Raw genomic sequence first — 9,508 nt, 5'->3', positions numbered from 1 at the left:
ACAGATCTGTTTATTATCAAGTATGTGATTTTGGGTTGCATCAACTCTTGGTTGTGGGTGAGATCAGCTAAGGGAATCAAGTGCGTAGTATCCTGTTGGGATCAGAGGCGTAGGAGTACAACTGTACCTTGGATGGTGGGAGACTGATTGGGGTTCAACTATAGTCCAGTCCGAAGTTAGCTTGGAGTAGGCTAGTGTCTGTAGCGGCTTAATACAGTGTGTATTCAATCTGGACTAGGTCCTGGGGTTTTTCTGCATTTGCGGTTTCCTCGTTAACAAAATTTCTGGTGTCTGTGTTATTTCTTTTCCGCATTATATTTTATATAATTGAAATAATACAGGTTCTGCGTTCGTGATCATCAATTGGAAATCCAACCTTTGGTTGTTGATTGAAATTGATTGATCCTTGGACATTGGTCTTTGGTACCGTCCAAGTTATTCCTTGTATTTGATAAAGACTCGTTATTGTTTTTAGCTTGAGTAAAAATCAAATCAAGAGAGAGATATTAACTCCTTGAGATACTTTTATCTAGATTGAGTCTGAATGTCTAGTTGATCCTCTAGTAAAGTATTTAGGAGTTAGTCCATACAGATTGATAATCGAAATATTGGTTGGTGTTGTTAGACCCCTGCCTTTTCATCTAATGCTAGCGTCGTTTGTATTAGTAACTAACCCAGACCTAAGGCCAACCATTTTGTGAAAATGTGAGATTGCAACCGAGAGATTAATCTCTCATTGTGGTCGCTAATCTGTATATGGGGAAAACGATTCGCTGGTTTCTCAGGGAATTGAAGAGACGAGCGTGTTGTCGAGACTCCTCAACCGAGCGAATTGTTCAACCTAACACAGATGCACTGCAAAGGGAGTGCTTAGATTCGAGAGATCAATCTGTAGGACTCTGGCCTAAACCAAGTGAATGGCCGTTCCAAAGTCAATTCGGTCGCAGAGAGGGAAATGGGTTGATCTGCAGGAGGGAATCTGAGAATTATATGGGATCAATGATGATCAAGGATTGTGGATGTGTCGAAGGTTTCTGCAACAATGATGAACTGATGAGTTCGAATAAGTTCTGGTAGATTGATGAATTCTTGAGAGTAATTGCTCGAGAAATTCTGTGTAGACGAATGTTCGTTCTTGTTTAATCATGGATTCAGAGACTTATTTATATTGTCAGAATAGTAAACATCTTGATCCACTGTAAGTGTGACGGTTTCTTGAGTGAAAGAGTGGGAAAGTGGGAATCGTGGTGAAAAACCAGTTCCAGGTCGTGCGGAGACTTGGTTAACCGTCCACCCACTACTTTGCTAACTCCTTCAACCGTTTGCACGACTTACCCACACTTCTCGTCGTGGATGTATCCACGTGCCGTAGGCCGCCATACCAAAACCCTAAGTGATATCCCCCATGTGACGTGATTCGTGTCTCACGAATCGTGGAGTCTTCATGACAGACGTGTATTTTATTAGTCAGTTGTTGACTGTTTAGACAATGAGTCTAGGTTTTGTTGAATTAAGCATGAGTGAAGAATGCTCAGGAATTCATTGATTCGATGAATAATTGAATATTGATAGTTGGATCAATATTTGAGCAACTGAGCAAGTATTGCTCAATTCAACGAATTATTGATAAATTACTGAATATTGATAGTTGGATCAATATTCGAGCAACTGAGCAAGTATTTCTCAATTCGACGAATTACTGATAAATTACTGAATATTGATAGGTGGATCAATATTCGAGCAACTGAGCAAGTATTGCTCAATTCGACGAATTACTGATACATTACTGAATATTGATAGTTGGATCAATATTCGAGCAACTGAGCAAGTATTGCTCAATTCGACGAATTATTTATTAGCGACGTGACCTAATAAAATATTAATGAAAATATTGGTAGACTACCAAATATTATATAATTAATCCAGATGTTGATTGCTGGATCAACATAAATTTATTAGTGCTTGAACTTGCTCAAATGATGAATTCGTGAAGCGTTTGATTGAAACCCTAATTTTTGATCAATCGTTCGTTAATTGATGAATTGCTGAAAATAGGAGAGAGACCGACTACATGGAATGATGGACGTCCATGTGGTGTCCAAGTGCTCAAGTGAGCATGCACCAGGGTCCTGAGTTGATCAGTTGGTGAAAGAATGATGATAAAATGCCGGTTTCATCATTTATTGAAATAGTGCTCGATTGAGCATTAGGTGATAAAACCTAATTATGGAAGAGTGAGGGACCGACCAAGAGGGCATGAGACCGGCCCTTGGTGGTCGTGGGACCAGCTGGTGGTCGTTTGAGCAAAGTCCAAGTTGGTTGAAAAGAGTTTGGACCCAATATGAGCAATTGAGCAAATTAGGTCAAAATTATGAAAAACGTGTGGGACCGGATCTTTGCAAGCCCTAGGGCCGGCCTTGGTCGCTCAAGAAGGCATGCCCGTGCCACCATAATGTATGTGTCTCAGTCCTGAGAGTTTCGGTATTTTCTGATGTGCGCTTGAGCAACATTGTGGATTTTCAGAAGAGTTTTATCTTGACTGAAATTCTTGATTTTTGCTCGAATGAGCATGTGTGCTCATTTGATCAATATTTTGTAAATATTAAAATAATGGTATTTTAATATTTTTCGTGAGTAGCCTAGTCGGTCGTGTGACCATGTTCACTTTTGGCCTTTTCATGGTTTGAGCAATATTTGAGAAAATATGAAAAAATCATGATTTTTGCTCAAACTGAGGAGTTTCATGAGATGAGGGAAATAATATTTATGAAAGAATAGGGATTGAAAGGTGTGGGACCGTCCACGGCTAGGGCATGGCCGTCCAGCCAAGTTGCCCGGTCCCACGACACCTTTCCCTATTTTATAATATTATTTTTCATAAAACCGTGAAACTATGGAGAAACCATGAGTTTTGTTGAAACGGAGGAGTTTCATGAGATGAGGGAAATAATAATTATGAAAGAATAGGGATTGCAAGGTGTGGGACCTGAAAAAGTGGGGGTACAACAACCACACCCAATATTTCGCTTAGCAATCTGTATGGACAAACTCCAATATACTTTCTAGAGAATCAACTAGACAGTCAGACTCAATCTAGATAAAAAGTATATCAAAGAGTTATATCTCAATCTCTCAATTTGATATATACTTAAGCAAATAGAAATCTGCGAGTCTTTATCAAATACTAGAGAGATAACTTGGATGGTACCAAAGACCAATATCCAAGTGTCAATCAATTTAAATCAACAACCAAAAGGTCGGATATTCTAATTGATTGAACAACGCACAACCTGTGATATTTCAATTATATAAAAAAATATAATGCGGAAAAGAAATAACACAGACACCGGAATTTTGTTAACGAGGAAACCGCAAATGCAGAAAAACCCTAGGACCTAGTCCAGATTGAACACACACTGTATTAAGCCGCTACAGACACTAGCCTACTCCAAATTAACTTCGGTCTGGACTGTAGTTGAACCCCAATCAATCTCACACTGATCCAAGGTACATTTATGCTCCTACGTCTCTGATCCTAGCAGGATGCTACATACTTGATTCCCTTAGCTGATCTCACCCACAACTAAGAATTGCTACGACCCAAAGTTGAAGACTTTGATAAACATATTTGTATCACACAGAAAAGTCTACAGTAATAGATAAATCCGTCTCCCACGAATATACCTACGAGTTTTATTCTGTCTTTTGATAAATCAAGGTGAACATGAACCAATTGATAAACCAGACTTATATTCCCGAAGAACAACCTAGTATTATCAATCACGTCGCAATAATCTTAATCGACGCAGCGAAAAAAGATATTGCAGAATCACAAACGATGAGACGAAGTGTTTGTGATTTCTTTTATATCTTGCCTATCGGAGATATCAATCTCAAGCCAATTATTACAATTGTACTCGTACGATAGAAACAGCAAGATCAGATCACACAAACTACAAGAAAGCATTATCGGTCTGACTTCACAATCCCAATGAAGTCTTTAAGTCGTTAACCTGGTTTAGAAGAAGAAACCAAAGGTTAAAGGAGAATCGACTCTAGCTTAGCACAACTAGTATCACACAGAAGGTGTGGGGATTAGTCTCCCAGTTGCTAGAGTTCTCCCTTATATAGTCTTTCAAATCAGGGTTTGCAATCAATGTTATCTTGGTAACAAAGCATTCAATATTCACCGTTACATGAAAACCTGATTAGATTCAAGCTAAAACCTTTAGATCGAAAACTAGCTTGTTACACACAAATGAAATGCACGTTTCTAGGCTTGTGTAACCGTACCCAAACTTGTACATTTTTTGGTTCAACAATAGTCAACCAAATGGTTAGCCATATGATCATTTTCATATCAACCATATTCTTCTTCACCATAACTAGTTCAAGTGACTCAAATGAACTAGTTAGAGAGTTGTTCAATTGCAAGGAAATGTTATGTAAATTCACAAGACACAATTGAAGCAAAAACGATTTGATTCACTCGAATCGGTTCATGAACTATATAGCCACGGTTTGCAATTTGCATTCCTTAGTTTATATAAGAATAAGTTCACAAACATCGTTTTTAGATATAACCTACTCAAGTCCGCGGACTGGGTTCGCGGACGGAGTTCACAAACTCCAGCATAATTTCTCGGGATGAGAACTTCCGCCAGTTCGCGGACTGGGTTCCCGGACTTGGCTCACACCACCATTCCAGTTCTCTTGATCAAAAAAGTTCGCAAACTTCGGTTCAAGGAATAAGGACTTATACATATATGTGTTTCCACAACAATGCTTATATCCTCCAATGGTTATATAATCTAAACTTTCATTTCAATCATTGAAACATTCTTAGAGGACGTTGATATTTTATAGTTGTTATTCACAAACTATTTTTCGTCAAAGTAAGAAATTTCAAAGTGATTGAAACTTGTCATGACTTTCGTCACTAGGTAAAGATGAGCTTGGTTAAAGCGAAAGCTTACCAACACATATTTCGAGAAACAGATAGGCGAGATAAACTCGGCTCGAAATAGCAAATGTGTATAATCTAAGTCTATATAGCAAAACTACTTTTGTCTCAAGATAGGAGATAAATAGACTTTTGAGTGATAGATAAGTTCAAGTCTCCACATACCTTTTAGTCGATGAAGATCCACCGGTTCCTTGAGTAGTCCTTCGTCTTGTATGATGATTGCCATGGAGTTCTTGAGATCAACTACACTTTCTATCCTAGTCCGAGACCTTAGCTATAGTTTTGATCACTAACATTGACAAACATGCTTGAGATAGCAACGCATGCGAGTTCGACCGAGCAATGCTATAACAATCTCTCCCTTTGTCAATTTTAGTGACAAAACTATCAATACATATGGAATACAAAAAATAAATAAATTAACTTTTATAGCTCCAATTCCATACGCCTAATCTTCAACATTACTCGAAATCTTCGTCACTTCCAAGTACTCCAATGATCCCAAAGGTTGTAAGTTCAGCATCATCGTTGTTGAAAATCCGTAGCTATAACAACGAGAAAACAAGAGTTCTCAATCATAGTTATACAATGTCATAGTATCATTACACAGCGTCAAAGTTCAATTGTATCACAACTTCAACAATAATACTATGGTGATATGTATCACTCCCCCTTAGTCAATACTCCATGTCACATGGAAACCACTCCCCCTTACATAATGATCTGAAAACCATATGTATTTGTAGTGTGAACCGCATAATAATTCTCCCCCTTTTTGTCAATAAAATTGACAAAGGTACAAGAACGGGATCCTAATGAAATTTCCGAAAGAGACATTTCATGACCACAAAAAGAAACACATATCATCTTATTTAGATGGAATCATAAAGCCTAAGGTAAATGCATTCATCAAGGAGTTTATAAAGATACAAGATAACCCTTATAATATTCCACAGCCGCACTCCCCACAAAGATTTGGCAATTAAGCACAAGTTCAATTAAGAACTCTCCCCCATAAAATGTCATTCCCAAAAGAACAACAAGAGCGACCTTAATTTCGAAAGAAAATAAGGATTTTTTGGACATAACAAATCACATACAAGTATGAATTTGAATCCAAAATATTCAATTAAACTAACCACAAGAGAACCTATGATTAATTTAATCAAAAAATGCTCAACATAAGTGAACTTATGGAGACTCAAAAATATACAATTAGATTAATCACAAGAGAACCCATAATTAATCTAATCAAAATACACAACCAAACTAATCACAAAAGTAATCAATTTAATTGGTCATGCTCATCATAAGAAGACTTACGGAGCAACAACTAAATAACCAAACAAGATGATTAATTTAGTTGAAAATGCTCGACATAAAGTACCTCACGGAACAACAACATAGCTAATCATAAAAATAATCAACTTGGTCGTTTAATGCTCAATATAAGACACTTTACGGAGCCTCACAGTAATACATAAAATACGGATCAGGAAGATCAATACTACGGAATACACAATGATTCATTCTATTTTCCATCACTATTTGCATAACGACATTCAATAGACATAATCCTTGCAAACAAAAGATTTTAACCTATCTTATATCAATAATTGACATAATAGGATTAACTTTTGTATTTGTCAAAAGTCTATTCATTCTTTTATCAATACATGCATATCGACATACGAAAGGCTTTACTTTTGACAAGGTATGGGACAATCATAGTTCATAGACATAAACACACATATCCCATAACAATATTGCAATATATAAAACCATAAAGATTAATACTGCAAAAATCATCTTCCAAACAAATTTAGAATTTAAACCAATAAATCTAAAAACATGAAGATGAAAACGTTGGACATAGCTATGTGTAATCACAATAATGGCTATTCCAAACTCTAGTTATTCTTCTAACAAAAACAGGAAAATAGAAGATTTACTAGACAAATAAAAGAAATCAACAAGCTAAGGAAGAAAACCAGACTCCAGTGCTATGGCCGAACACGAACTAAGGTCAAATAGACGGTTCAGGATCCTCACGAGTCTTGGCGTCTTTGAGTTTGTGAATAGCAGCATCCATTGCATCTTCAGAGAAGAGATTCTCTTTGTGAAGATCATTGATGTGAGATTTTATGAGACCAAGGTCAGTTGAAACATTTTTCAACTCAGTTTTCAACACATCAAGACTTTTCAGAGTATCAACAAGCTGCAGTTTTGCTTCCTCAAAATACTTAAGAAAGTCATGGACCACTTCAGCAGAAATCATATCCTCCTTCTCAGCATCCTCATGAGTATAAGCATAGTAACATGAGGCATTATGATGATCTTCTTCTACTAAGGTTCTTTTCTTCCTCCCTTTAGACTTGAAACCTATACCTTTGTCAAGAAAGCCTCTAGAAAAACCACAACTCGTGAAGAGGAAGACATTCTTGACAACCCAAAATAACCTGGAGTACGCAAACATGACTAAAGGGTTTGGTATTTATATGGTTTCTTAGGGAAGAAGGTTTTTAGGGTTTACAAACTATTGACTCGTGATGGTAACCCGTGTACACATACGAATACAACATGCCCCAGGAAAAAAACTTTTGCTACATGAAAATTTAAAAAAGGATCAATAAATTCTATCCAACCAGGAGTAATTTAGAGCGCAAGTGTATCAGGCCACAAAGTTAAAAGAGATAAACAATACTAGACACACAAATACTATTTAGGCATTACTGTTTGTAGACACTAGTTTAGCTATAAACGATAAGAGGATAGCTCAACTAAGCTGAACACCAAAATGCCACAGTATACCTGAATTTTACACATCTTGCTCAACAGGATTTTTATGAGCAAGTTCTTGACCCTTGTGATTAATTAGCACAAGTATGAGCTTTGAGCTCATTAAAAGAACCGTGTTTATGATCGAGTCTCTTTTTCCTTCTGAATCTAGAGAGGGATCCCTTTTGATGTGAGAAATTATCATAAAACTTACTGTCATCAAAATACGAGACATAGTTTGAGTTCTTACCAGAAGAATTTTGACATGAGGAGGATGACAACTTGTCGACAATTTTTTTATACCCTTCAATTATCTCTATCAGATTATTTCTCATATCATCATTTTTTCTTCTTTCTCCTGGAATTTCATTCACATCAAGGTTATTGTTATTTCCAGAGGAAATTACTTGATATTTCCTTAGACGATTCTTGTTAAGACTTTTGTTCTGCTTCAGAGCATTTGAGGAACTCATCAAACTGACCTTCCTGGTAACATACAAAGGGTAAGTACGAAAACCAACTGGTTTAGACATACGAATGTCAGTTACACCTTTGAGAATTAAGTCTAAGGTGTGTTGAAGTTGAACCAAAGAGTTTTTATTCAACCTAGAGTTTCTCTTTTGTTTAGCAGAGCCTTTTGCATCGCAAAAGAGGCATACTTTCTGATCACAAGAGTGATTAGATAAAGTAGTCTTAACAACCTCGTTAGGAGATTTCTTCCTTTCATGTGATGTGGAACATCCTCATCAATGGGGATTTCAGACACATCTTTTCTGAGTGGAAAGGATTTCAATTTTACTTCTGGAGCTGTAACATTTTCAGTTGTAGCAGAAGTACTTGGTATATTAGACTTCTTAGAGCATCCTTGAATAGAGAGTTTATGCAAGCGACGTTCTATTTCCAAGGCATTCTTTTTGAGGATAGCCTCAAGAGACATACATGAAGAATGATCTTCAGTATTTTCTTTGAAATCACAGCTTCTTACTACACCAAGGAGAACTTCAACATGATGTTTTAACCGATTAAATCTATCATCTTGGATTCTAGCAAGATTTAGAATCAACTCACTTTCTTCAGCTGTTTCCCGTTCATTTAGAGAGATAGACTCTTTTGAAGGGTAATCGGAAGAACACATGTCGGAATCAGTCTGTCTCGTTTGAACACAAGGTTCATCTATCTTTGAGATTGAAGAATTTTTCTCTTTAATAGAAATAGACGAGACATAATTTTTATTTCTGGTGACGCGTTTATCAGAGATACTGTCGTCCATCCTCAGATCGCTACAAACACAAACTTGTAAGGTCTTAAACGTGTTTGCCTGCTCTGATACCAATTAAAAAAGTGGGGGGTACAACAACCACACCCAATATTTCGCTTAGCAATCTGTATGGACAAACTCCAATATACTTTCTAGAGAATTAACTAGACAGTTAGGCTCATCTAGATAAAAAGTATATCAAAAGAGTTTATATCTCAATCTCTCGATTTGATATATACTCAAGCAAATATAAATCTGCGAGTCTTTATCAAATACTAGAGAGATAACTTGGATGGTACCAAATACCAATATCCAAGTGTCAATCAATTTAAATCAACAACCAAAAGGTCGGATATTCTAATTGATTGAACAATGCACAACCTGTGATATTTCAATTATATAACAAAATATAATGCGGAAAAGAAATAACACAGACACCAAAATTTTGTTAACGAGGAAACCGAAAATGCAGAAATACCCCGGGACCTAGTCCAGATTGAACACAC

This window comes from Papaver somniferum, chromosome 9, assembly GCF_003573695.1.
Source record: "Papaver somniferum cultivar HN1 chromosome 9, ASM357369v1, whole genome shotgun sequence".
Lineage (NCBI taxonomy): Eukaryota > Viridiplantae > Streptophyta > Magnoliopsida > Ranunculales > Papaveraceae > Papaver > Papaver somniferum.
Note: the sequence above shows the minus strand (reverse complement) of the source record.